Genomic DNA, 12,470 nt, shown 5'->3' on the forward strand with positions numbered 1-12,470 from the left:
GAGTGATTTCAAGAAGCATTTTTTATCAAAGGATACCTTTTATGGGTTTGAGCGAAGTCTTCCTGGAGGAGGTGTCATCTAAACTGAGACCCAAAGGCTGAGTTGTTGTCACTGGAAAAGAGCGAATATTGAAAGAGACTGGTCCATGCTTGGAAAAGAGAGGGAGATAACTAGTAACATTCAATTTGCTCACTTCTGTAATTTTGATATCAGAATTATAACCTCAAAAAGGGGAGGGAATACTCAAAAGAGAAATATCCAGAATATTTCATATAAGAAAATAGCTTTTTATAATAAAGAATCTTTTAGAAGGCAGAAATGTGTAGAAATAAAAAAGAGACATTTCTTTCCCATTGATGAATGATGAATACTTAAAGTATTTTGTGAACTAAAATAGAGTAGTAATTTTGTAGATATTACAAAATAGAATGCATGGTCTCAAATATTGCTTGACTGAACCATATAGAGTAAACACTGCATTTTTACCTAATATTTTACTACAGGTGCAATTTATGTATTTTGCATGCGTTTAGGAAAGATGAGCTTTCTCTGGAAGAATATGACTTTCATTTCATGGCATTCAAAGTTTTGGTTTTCAAGCTGACTAGCCATTGATTGAATTCAACATGATCTAGCTGTCATTTTATATCAAGACTAATATAAAAATTGTGGAGAAAAGTTTTAGCTTACATTTTTTATTTTAAACAAAAAAGAAATTTGATAAAAATTATTCTTGATATTCCGAGTATGATGACAGCCATATGTTCCTTCAACGCTTGCCCTTAACAGAACAATAAATTTGTTTCCAACAAATACACTTAATATTCCAAGCTGTTGTCAGAGACAGCACAAGTGTCAAAGATCTGGCAAAGACAGAGAATAAAATTTGGGATATTGTTTTATTGTTACCTTTTCTCTATCTGTGTTTAAAGTTTTAATCTCAGGTCTAAAACTGATTTACGATTAATTAACTCTCAACGTGTTAATAACAGTCCTGACTGCAATGTGAGTTTGCAAATGTCTCCTTCCGTCATGTAAGTATTTATGGCAGGCAGTAGCCATGTTTTCTGGGACTCCAGAAGGAACCAGTATTTCTGGGAAAATTTAGTTTAGTCAGTGTTATCTAAGGGAGTCTTTGTTGATAAAACTCCAGACTGTGCAGACTTTCACTTGTCCTTATTTTAGGAACCCCACATAAACCAATTCCCTTCACTCATTTTCTTCTTCATTTGCATATAGACTCATAAATTACTTAAATAAATGTTTATTGAGTAATTCCTCTGCATCACATGAAAGATCAATGGGGAAAAATCAGCAGCTATAAGGGAAAAGTTGTCCTGGACTTTGTGTTACAGTAGGTCACTATCTTCAAATACTTATATGCTTTTTTGGAAGTGTATGAAGCATTTCCAAGGATTATGAGGGGTTGGATAATTTCAGAGAGTGAGCTCTCTGGATTTTCATCCTAAGTACTCATTCACAAAACTGGTTTGCAGGAGAACAGGACAGAGTGCTTGGTAGGAATTTGCCCATTTTACAAGAGAAAGGCATTCATCTGTCCCATTCCAATTAGCAAGGTTGTATCTTGTCCCCATATGTGAAAAACCCAAGTTCCCAGCATCTGCAATCAGAATATCCCAACACAGAAACCCCGTAGGTTTCCAACTTCCTTGACAAGTTAGATGAGACAGTTAACAGTGTTCTCTGACCTAATATGATGCCTTGTTGGGATGTTCTGATTGCAGATTATGGTGGATGGGGAATAATGACCTTTCTGTTTCATGATTTTCTTATTCCCATCTTCCAACCATTGTTAAAAATGTACAATTCCTAAGAGACTATCTCAAGAGAAAAGTCAAGAGTTTTGGAAATTTTTAGGAATGCCAAAGTTTTAAAGATACTTTGGATTAAACTCATGGGCAGAACTTTACGTGATTTTTTTCAGATTTTGTTTGGATTATTCTGTGAGGCATGAAAACATATTTTATGAAGTTATATCACAATATATTCTTTTCAACTGTAGTTAATTCTCAATTCATCTTAAAAATGTTTACTGTGCTCTACTGTCAGTTAACCAAATATAAAATATATAAAATACTATGAAAACTACCATACTGATTAGATGCAACAATATGTACATTTTTCTCTTCATTAAAGGCATAGAAAAAAATCAACGATTTATCTCATTAAGAGTTGCATTTCTGGGACTTCCCTGGTGGCACAGTGGTTGAGAATCCACCTGCCAATGCAGGGGACAGAGTTTCGAGCCTTAGTCCAGGAAGATCCCACATGTCGCAGAGGAACTAAGCCCATGCACCACAACTATTGAGCCTGTGCTCTAGAGCCCATGCTCTAGAGAACAAGAGAAGCCAGCACAATGAGAAGCCTGTGCACTGCAACTGGAGAAAGCCCGTTGTGCAACAATGAAGACCCAACGCAGCCAAAAATAAATAAATAAAATAAATAAATTTATTAAAAAAAGAGCTGTGTTTCTAATAAAATTTTGCTTCTTTATTCTTAAAATTTATATACATATGAAACATAGGTTGTTTTAAATGATTGGGCACTAATATTATTTGTAATATTTTAATTCTTAGAGCCTTTAATCACAGGCAGTATAAAAATAAAATTTTGAATTTACATACTTTCTTTTTCAGATAAGTTAGATAGGATGATCTCTAAGAGTTTCACTTTTAAAATACATTTTACTTTCATAAAACTTACCAAAAATTTTAATTTGATCAAGGAGGAAAATCAAAGCTGTGAATCATTGGAATGTTAAAGAATATTTACATGTATTTTTAAAAGTATCAAATCTTTTTCTTTTTTTTAATTGGGGTATAGGTGCTTTACAATGTTGTTTTAGTTTCTTCTGTATAGAGAAGTAAATCAGCTATATGTATACACATACCCCCTCTTTATTGGATTTCCTTCCAATTTCTAGGTCACCACAGAGCACTGAGTAGAGTTCCCTGTGCTATACAGCAGCTTCTCATTAGTTATCTGTTTTACACACGGTAGTGTATATGTCAATCCCAATCTCCCAATTCATCTCACCCCCCCTTTCCCCCCTTGGTGTCCATACATTTGTTCTCTACATCTCTGCCTCTATTTCTGCTTTCAAATAGGTTCATCTGTACCATTCTTCTAGATTCCACATATATGTGTTAATATACGATATTTGTTTTTCTCTTTCTGACTTACTTCACTCTGTATGACACTCTCTATGTCCATCCACATTTCTACAAATGACCCAATTTTGTTCCTTTTTATGGCTGAGTAATATTCCGTTGTATATATGTACCACATCTTCTTTATCCATCCATTTGTCAACGGACATTTAGGTTGCTTCCATGTCCTGGTTATTGTAAATAGTGCTGCAATGAACATTGGGGTACATGTGTCTTTTTGAATTATGGTTTTCTCAGTGTATATGCCCAGTAGTGAGATTTGTTGAGTTATATGGTAGTTCTATGTTGAGTTTTTATGGAACGTCCATACTGCTCTCCATAGTGGCTGTATCCATTTACATTCCCACCAACAGTGCAAGAGGGTTCCCTTTTCTCCACACCCTCTCCAGCATTTATTGTTTGTAGTTTTTTTTGCTGATGGCCATTCATCATACTCGTGTGTGGTGATACTTCATTGTCGTTTTGATTTGCATTTCTCTAGATGTTGAGTGTCTTTTCATGTGTTTGTTGGCTATCTATATGCCTTCTTTAGAGAAATGTTTATTTAGGTTTTCCACCCATTTTTTGATTGGTTTGTTTGTTTTTTGGATATTGAGCTGCATGAGCTATTTGTACATTTTAGGGATTAATCCCTAAAAGTATCAAATCAATGTGGTTTTTGGGTTCTATTGGATACTTTTAAATGTGGTCTGTCATTTTATTTTTAAATATCACTGTTCATAGTATGTTAGAAACATTGGAATGTATAAAATATGAGTTTCCCTGGTGGCTCAGTGATTGGGAATCTGCCTGCCAGTGCAGGGGACACGGCTTCGAGCCCTGGTCTGGGAAGATCCCACATGAGGCGGAGCAACTAAGCCCGTGCGCCACAGCTACTAAGCCTGCACTCTAGATCCTGCGAGCCACAACAACTGAGCCCACGTGCCTAGAGTCCATGCTCGGCAACAAGAGAGATCACCACGATGGGAAGCCTACGCACCGTGATGAAGAGCAGGCCCCGCTCACTGCAGCTAGAGAAAGCCCGCTCACAGCAACAAAGACCCAATGCAGACAAAAATAAATAAATAAAATAAATTTTAAAAAATGTATAAAACATTATAGATGTCTATTTGAAGTTCTGTGAGTGGATTTCAAATTTCCTTTAGGAGGATTTGTGCAAAACCACTGAAGTTCAGTGATGTGTGTGTTAATAACTATGTCCTATTTTCCACTCCTTAGCACACTCCATGGAGTTTACAGCTTCTCTGGGTCTCTGGACCAACTTGGAGATGAAGACACTCTGAACTGGAAAAGGGCTGCTTTTCACCAGCCCAGCATGTCTCCTCAGGTCCTGTCTCCACGTTACCAAATGCTTGCTATGCTTAGTCGTCAGGTTCTTTCTACATACATGCAACATCTCAGAATACTAGCCCTACTCACGCAGAGAGATATATATCACTTGGAAAGGTTGACTAGAAAAAATAAAGTACTAATTAAAAGGGCAACAGAAATCCTCCCATGTAACTTGCTATTTCATTCCACACCGGAAGGCCTATGTTTTCTTCTCTGATTATCTTTTATCTTTGGTAGCCGCATCATCTTCTTTTTTTTTTTTTCTAAATTAATTAATTAATTTATTATTTTTTGCTGTGTTGGGTCTTCATTTCTGTGTGAGGGCTTTCTCTACTTGAGGAGAGCAGGGGCCACTCTTCATCGCGGTGCATGGGACTCTCACTGTCACAGCCTCTCTTGTTGCAGAGCACAAGCTCCAGATGCACAGGCTCAGTAGTTGTGGCTCACAGACCTAGTTGCTCTGCGGCATGTGGGATCTTCCCAGACCAGAGCTCGAACCTGTGCCCCCTGCATTGGCAGGCAGATTCTCAACCACTGTGCCACTCACTCCCAGTGAGTCTCTATGCTCTGTCAGTCACCTAGCAAAGCCAAAAATTAATGTTCAACACTGTATATAACTGTGAAAGGTCATCCACTATGGGAAGAAAGTACAAGTATCATTACACCAAAGTTTGCCTGTAATGCTTGCTTGTTTGTCCCAGGAGAAAAGGAGAGATTTATCTTTAAAAATCCCACGTGACTTGAAAATGGGTTGCTGTGCAGACAGATAATATTTTGATCAAAATAAAAGAGACCAACTCTGATCAGCTTGAGGAAAAAAAACATGGGAAATCTATTATATTATTATTATGGAATCAAGGGATGGTTGGACCCTCAGAATATGGGATAGGTGATAAACAGGCATCCTTTTGTCCTAAGTATACAAGGACACTTCTTGGACCACTGCCTTCAATATCATTTGGTTCCAAATACTCCCAGACTCATTTTGTTCCTAGGAGAAAAACAAAAACTCCTAAAGAGAGAATCTGGTTAGTTTGGAGTAGATGCCCACCCCTCCCCTTAACCAATGAGCTAGGATTACAGCCTAGGGCTGTTCAGAGATATGGTACTGGGATAGATCCTTCTAAATAGGAAGAAGGTCACAAACAAGTAGGTATTGCTATGCATAAGGAAGTCCACCAAATAGAGCTCACTTCCTCTTCTTACCACAGAATTGTCTAAGGGTGCAAAATCATCATAAAGCTTTGTACAGGTAGCCATGTCCACCTCTCCTCAGAAAAGGGAGAATTATGTTTACTGTGTGGACACTGGGGGAGGTTGAATTGTGTTCCTCCAAATTTTATATGTTGAAGTCTTAACCCCCAGTACGTATAAATGTGACCATATTTGGAGAAAGGATCTTTAAAAGAATAATTAAAGTCAAGATGAGGTCATTAGGGTGACCTGATCTAATATGATTGATATCCTTATGAAAAGGGAAAATTTGGACACAGACACAGACGTGCAGTGAGGGATAAGATAAGAAGACCCAGAGAGAAGACGACCATCTGTAAGTCAAGGAGAAGAAGACTCACAAAGAGCCAACCCTGCCAAAAACTTGATCTCAGACTTTTGGCCCCCAGAACTGTTAGAGAAAAAAATTGTTGTTTAAGCCTCCCACTTTGTGGCACTGTGTTATGGCAACTCTAGAAAACTCCTACAGACACCATGGGCAGCAGTGAGCTCTCAGGTCAGGACAAACTGCTGCTAAACACATTTGAGCCTGCTTTGCTCTGAGATGGAGAAAATGTTCCTGAGATCACACCAAGGATGCACACCAATAGCTGCTCCTGAATCTTCAGCTAAAAGTATTTTGCTCAATGCAAGGTCATGGTTATTAGTTAAAAATTTATACAACAACCCAATGTTTCAAGTGTGTAGTTATGCCATATTAAAGCAAAATTAATAGAGTTTTAAATATTAACTTAGAACCTGGGACAAATAAGTCTAATCCCAACAATGGCATTTCTGGTTTAATGGCAGATATTTGCTATTACTCTTCAGGCAGAGCTCAAAAGATTTAGCCGGTGGTCATTTCACATTTACTTCCTTGAATGCGCCACATGTTTTATGGTGTCTTCCATGGGATTTGCCTTCCTTCCTCCATAATGAAGTACATTGGCTTGATTTCTAGCAATATCTTTAAGTAGGTCATTAAGAAAAAACATTCATAAGAAGCAGAGGTCAATCCCAGGCCTTTCCCCTTCCAGTTAAATTAGAAAGAGAAACAGATCTGAAATTTATCTACTGTGCCGTGACATTTTCTTTTAAGATATTTGGTACATTTTCAAAATTAGTTACCAACACAAACATAATATATTATGTCCAAGAGTATATTTGACATTTTAGAATTACACATTGTTTACTTAACATCCTTATTTTATGTTTTGAAGTGAAGCAATACATTTTGAAAAACCCTTAAACTTTTTTTTTTTTTTTGCATGATAACCAGTGGGTTAGGCTAAAATTTCTGGGACCCACATGTGCTTTGCTCATCTGGGAAGGCTTTAAGATTTTGTGCAGGTTTGAATTTTCTGACCTGAGGTATTATGCCACCATGAAGTTATTCTTGAAATATTATGAACATTTTCTAATCTTGGACATCTTATTATGAACATTTCCTTAGTGTTTTCCTTGTTTTCTAATGATTAAGCACACAGTTCTCTAATCAATATCTATGTCTAAGTACCCAGGCTGATGGTCAAGAAACATTTATCCCCATTGATGAATCCATCAAACCGTTTCACCCTCACATTTATCCATGTGGCTTTGGAGAGGAATGTTCTGTGGAGGGATTTGGCAATGGTGCAGTATTCATTCATTCAACTATTTCTTTAGCAAACATATTCAATTAATGAAGACCAAATATTAATAGGTACAAAAGGAACTGGTTTTGGGTATCTGTGGAAATATAGAGCAAGGACACATTTGTGGTTAACCTAAAATTTGTATTTCCAACAACACTAAGAGCTTGCCTTTATCTCTTTTCCATAGAAGTAGAACTCATGTGGTAATAACTGGTGCCTAGTGTTATCTATAGGGTCAGTTGTTTATAGGAGGTAGAAGTCACAGAGCAGGGATCCAGTTGGTGATGTAGTCTGTGTGTGTCCCGGAGCAGAGAGAGGCAAATAAAATGGTGCAACAGGTATCAAAGATCACAGTAGGAGAAACAACAGAACTCTGAGACTGATGTGACACCAGTTATGTTAGTGAAGTTTGGTAGAATCATAATGAATAATAGGGATCACCATCTTTAAAAAACGGAAGCTAGTCTAGGAGGGACGAAAATGTGAATAACTCAGTAAAGGTTTCACTCTTTTTTAATGGTTAGAACAAAAATGGATTATTTAGAATAGTCATTTGAAAATTTATATGGTAATTTATATGATTTTGTGATATCTTTATGATATTTTCATAAGAATATGAAATAAGTTATCTGTCTTTTGTTCATTTGGCTACGTTGTAGTCACCTCATAAAGGCTGGATAAATGTCCTTAACACAATGGCTAGACTGATGATTCAACACATGCCAAGAGGGTGTAGTTTTATTATGCACATAATAAGGCTTTCTCGGGGGAGGGAAAGGCAGGCTGTCAAGCAGGTCAAACGGTGTCTCAGGAGAGTGAGCTGGTGGAACTTGTTTGGCTTTACTTGTAGTTAGGGAGTGGGACCAGATTGGGGGTTCCTTCTTGAGGGTTTGGCTTGCTTACATGGCTTTAACGTCCCATTCATACAAAAGGAAGGAGCATCTGAGCTTCTGTATTGACTTGGCCAGAAGTGAGGCAAGAGGGAAAGAGCAAGGGTGGAGGTGGGAAGCAACAGCAACAGCATCCAAAGTGGAGTCAGACTCTTTAGTATAATCTGTCCAAGGTGTTCAAGTGAATTGTAATTGACTTTCCACAAGGTTTTGAGAGACTTGTCACATGATAACTAATGATGTCCCACAGGTATTAACCCCCTGGTAGAAGTTCTTGCTCCTGAAAACCTCTACAATTTGGGATAGATGTTTCCAATAGCAGCCAGAGACGTGAAAGTTAGTCTGTGCAATGTCAGAAAAAGCACTGGGCATGGTCGCTGGGAAGCCACAGCAAATGGGGGAGGTGCCCGTGCTATTAGAAAAACTTTGACTGAGAAAGAAAACCAAATAAATAAAACTCAGTTACAATAGATAAACTTGGAATACCTGACCTCTGTTTTATCAAAATAGTTATCATAAAAATAATTGGAGAAACATAATGACAATATTCTAAAATAAGATAACATTATATATTTTATTCTGATGGGAAGAATATTTTCACCTTTCAAGAAATAGTGCCATGAGAGAAAATAAACAAAAAATTTGAGCATGTAATAATAGCAATACAAATACAGCACACAGACTTAGATTATAAGCAGCACCAGCCTAGCCCAACAGCTAACTGAACTTCCTAAATAACAATAATATTTCTTCATAGCAAAGCTCGCAATGGAAGGTAACTTAATTTTTAAAGAAATTAACAAAACTCCTCGCTTTTCCTGAAATGCTATCATTTATGGTAATATTCAAGGCAGTAATGTGTAGATGTAAAGGTATAATACATAAATGGTAGAAAAGATAGGTTGGAAAAAATAGTATTTTAAATACTAATTAAATATGGTTCACTTTTTTAAATAAATAAAAAACAAAGTTAAACCTTGATATTTTAATTGTGTAAAACAAATAGTATATTGTGGACTCAAATTTACAACCTGTAGCCACCAAAACATCCCTGTGATCATTCTTCAAAGATGTAATAAAAAACGGGTTGAAGAAACATAATTAAGACAGACAGTAATTGGACTTTAAGTTCTGTGTCCCTGTTGTATAGTAAATGAAAATCATCAAATTAATCTTTAAGTATTTTTATTTAATTATTTAGACACAAATGAACTTCACAAAATTCTGACCTAAGTAAAACAGTTTTGTGATGTCCAAACACAGGTAATTTGTTCTCATACCCACTGCTGGTTTTGTGACAATTGAGACACTTTTTTCAACTCTTGAATATAAAGTTCTACTTCTAGATATGTTCATCAGATGGACATAAAATTCTACTTCTAGATATGTTGACCAGACTAGACCATGTTTCAGAGTCTGAGCTTAAATACAAAGTCATGGTGTAAATCCAAAGAATGAATAAGTGAATAAGAATTTACCATTGAATATTCTATTTTTAGATAGAATTTTTTTTTTTTTTTTGCGATACATGGGACTCTCACTGTTGTGGCCTCTCCCGTTGCCGGGCACAGGCTCCGGACGTGCAGGCTCAGCGACCATGACTCATGGGCCTAGCCGCTCTGTGGCATGTGGGATCTTCCCAGACCAGGGCACGAACCCATGTCCCCTGCATCGGCAGGCAGACTCTCAACCACTGCGCCACCAGGGAAGCCCTTTAGCTAGAATTTTAAACTGATTTTCTCAGATATTTTCATAGTGAACCCAAAATGATTTGAGTAGGCTATTCCTGAATAAATGTAAATATATTCTATGGAAGTATTCTCTACTGCCCTTTTACTTCTAATTTTCAATTATATGGATTTATTTTAAGTGCTGATTGATTTATTAGATCTTTGTGCAAGATACAGAAAATCGATACAAGAGAAATGAATGCAAAATATAAGTGGCCACAAAAGATCTCATGTGTGTCTACAGAGGTAAGTTATGATATAAATTTAACTCAACAGCTAAAATGTCTTTTATTCCAGACTTCTATAATCTTTGCTCTTAACACAATATTTAATGAAAGAAAAGAAAGTAAAACAGCAAATCTGACTTTAACAAAGAAACTCTTTAAAGAGTAAAATCTATTTAATCTAGTCCATTTGAAAATGTCAAAATATTATTTTTAAATTTGTCATTTTATTCTGAGATAAATATATATTCACATGCAGTTGTAAGAAATAACACAGAGAAATGCTGTGTATTCCTAACCCAGATTCCCCCAATGGTAGCATCTTGTAAACTATAGTAAGTATCACAACTGGAATATTGACACTGATAGCTGAAATGCAGAACATTTCAATCACCGTGATGATCCCTCATCCTGTCTCCTTACAGCCACAGCCAATTTCCTCCCAATACCCATTCTCTCCTTAACCATTAGCAACAGCTAATTCATTCTCCTTGTCTACAATTTTCTCAGCTCAAGAATGTGATAAAAATGGAATCATACAGAATGTAACCTTTTGGGATCATCATTTTATATTCAGCAGAATTCTCTGGAGATCCAACCAGGTTGTTGTGTATGTCCCTGTAGGTAAGGCGCCATGTCTCCCCTACTGTTTTCAAGATTTTTTTCTTTATCTTTAGTTTTCTAGTGTTTGTGATGTATCTCGGCATGAATATTTTTAGGTTTATCCTATTTGCACTTCATTTGGCTTCTTAAATCTGTAAGTTTGTGTCACTTTTCAAATGTGGGAGGTTTTCTGTCATTATTTCTTTAAGATTTTCTTTAAGTCTTTCTTGCTCAGCTTATTCCAGGGCTCTGATGAATCAAATGTCATGTCCTTTGTTATGGACAAACCATTCCTTAAGGCTCCATTTTTTTTTTTTCAGACGTTTTTCTCTCTGTTTTTCAGATTTGGTATGGAAGATGAGAAATGTAATTGTAGAACTTGAAGATATTTTTATCTGGTGTAGGGATCTAGAACCTGGTCTTTGGAGAGAACATGGATCTTGACCTTTTGGGAGAATAAGCTTCTTCTAAATTTCAAAGCAAATTCTATGTGTGTCTATGTGTTGCATTTTTTCTGGGGTAATGTTCATAAAGCTCATCTTTTTCTAAGAAAGGTCCCTACTTCCCTCATCCCTGCCTGCGAGCCTCCTCTTTTCAGAACGGAGGATGCCTTCCGGTTTCCATTCTTTAATCACAGTCCCAAAGCCCCTTTCCATGCCCGACACTCCTTGCCCAAGGATATATTTGTTGAAAATGCACAGGACATTTCAGGAAGGCAGATGTGTCACCACATCAAGCCAGATGACTTGAGTGAGTATTGCCAATCATGAGCAGATTCATATTGAGGAACAAATAATCCCCAAGCTTGTAGAGATGACATCTTACGACTGTAGAGGGAGCTACAGAGGTGTTGAACAGATAACAGACACAAAGGTAACACCTCCACTGATAAAGTCAAGCTCACGCCTCTGGCTCCCCCAACACGTGTGGCTCCAGCCTTGATAAACTCCATTCAAGTCCCTGAAGGCCCCACACATTCTCTTCCCAGGCTCTACAAAGTTGATTCCATGGTCTCTTTAGAAGACATAAGAGTCATTTAGAATTTGAGGATTAAAAATACACAAGAATAAGATTTTTCTTGTCTGCAAAACTGTCTTGAAACTGTTCATTCAGAAATTTTAAAATGAGCTGAAAATTTCAGCATCCAGAACACAGCCATGGTACAATCAGCTCATAATACAGAGCCTGTGAGTAACTGGTCTGTGCAGGCTCCTTGGGTTCCAAGATAGCATCTAAGCTAAAATTCAAACAAATGTTATGTGAAGCTCTCAAGTGGAAATTCACATTGCAGAAGCACACTGAAAAGAGTACCTTCATTTTGACATGGCATTAACTTTATTTTTAATGATAAAGATATAAGATCAATTGAATGATCTAGAACTAAACAAAAATGAAAATGGGTTCTTCATTTTAAAAAATGATACAAATGAACTTATTCACAAAACAGAAACAGATTCACAGACATAGAAAACAAAATTATGGTTGGTTACCAAAGGTGAAAGGTCGGGGGAGGGATAAATTAGGAACTTGGGAATAACACACAAAAACTACTATACATAAAATAGATAAACAACAAAGATCTATTGTATAGCACAGGGAACTATACTCAGTATTTTATAATAACCTACATGGGGAAAGAATCTGAAAAATAATA

Source organism: Tursiops truncatus, chromosome 3 (assembly GCF_011762595.2).
Source record: "Tursiops truncatus isolate mTurTru1 chromosome 3, mTurTru1.mat.Y, whole genome shotgun sequence".
Taxonomy (NCBI): Eukaryota; Metazoa; Chordata; class Mammalia; order Artiodactyla; family Delphinidae; genus Tursiops; species Tursiops truncatus.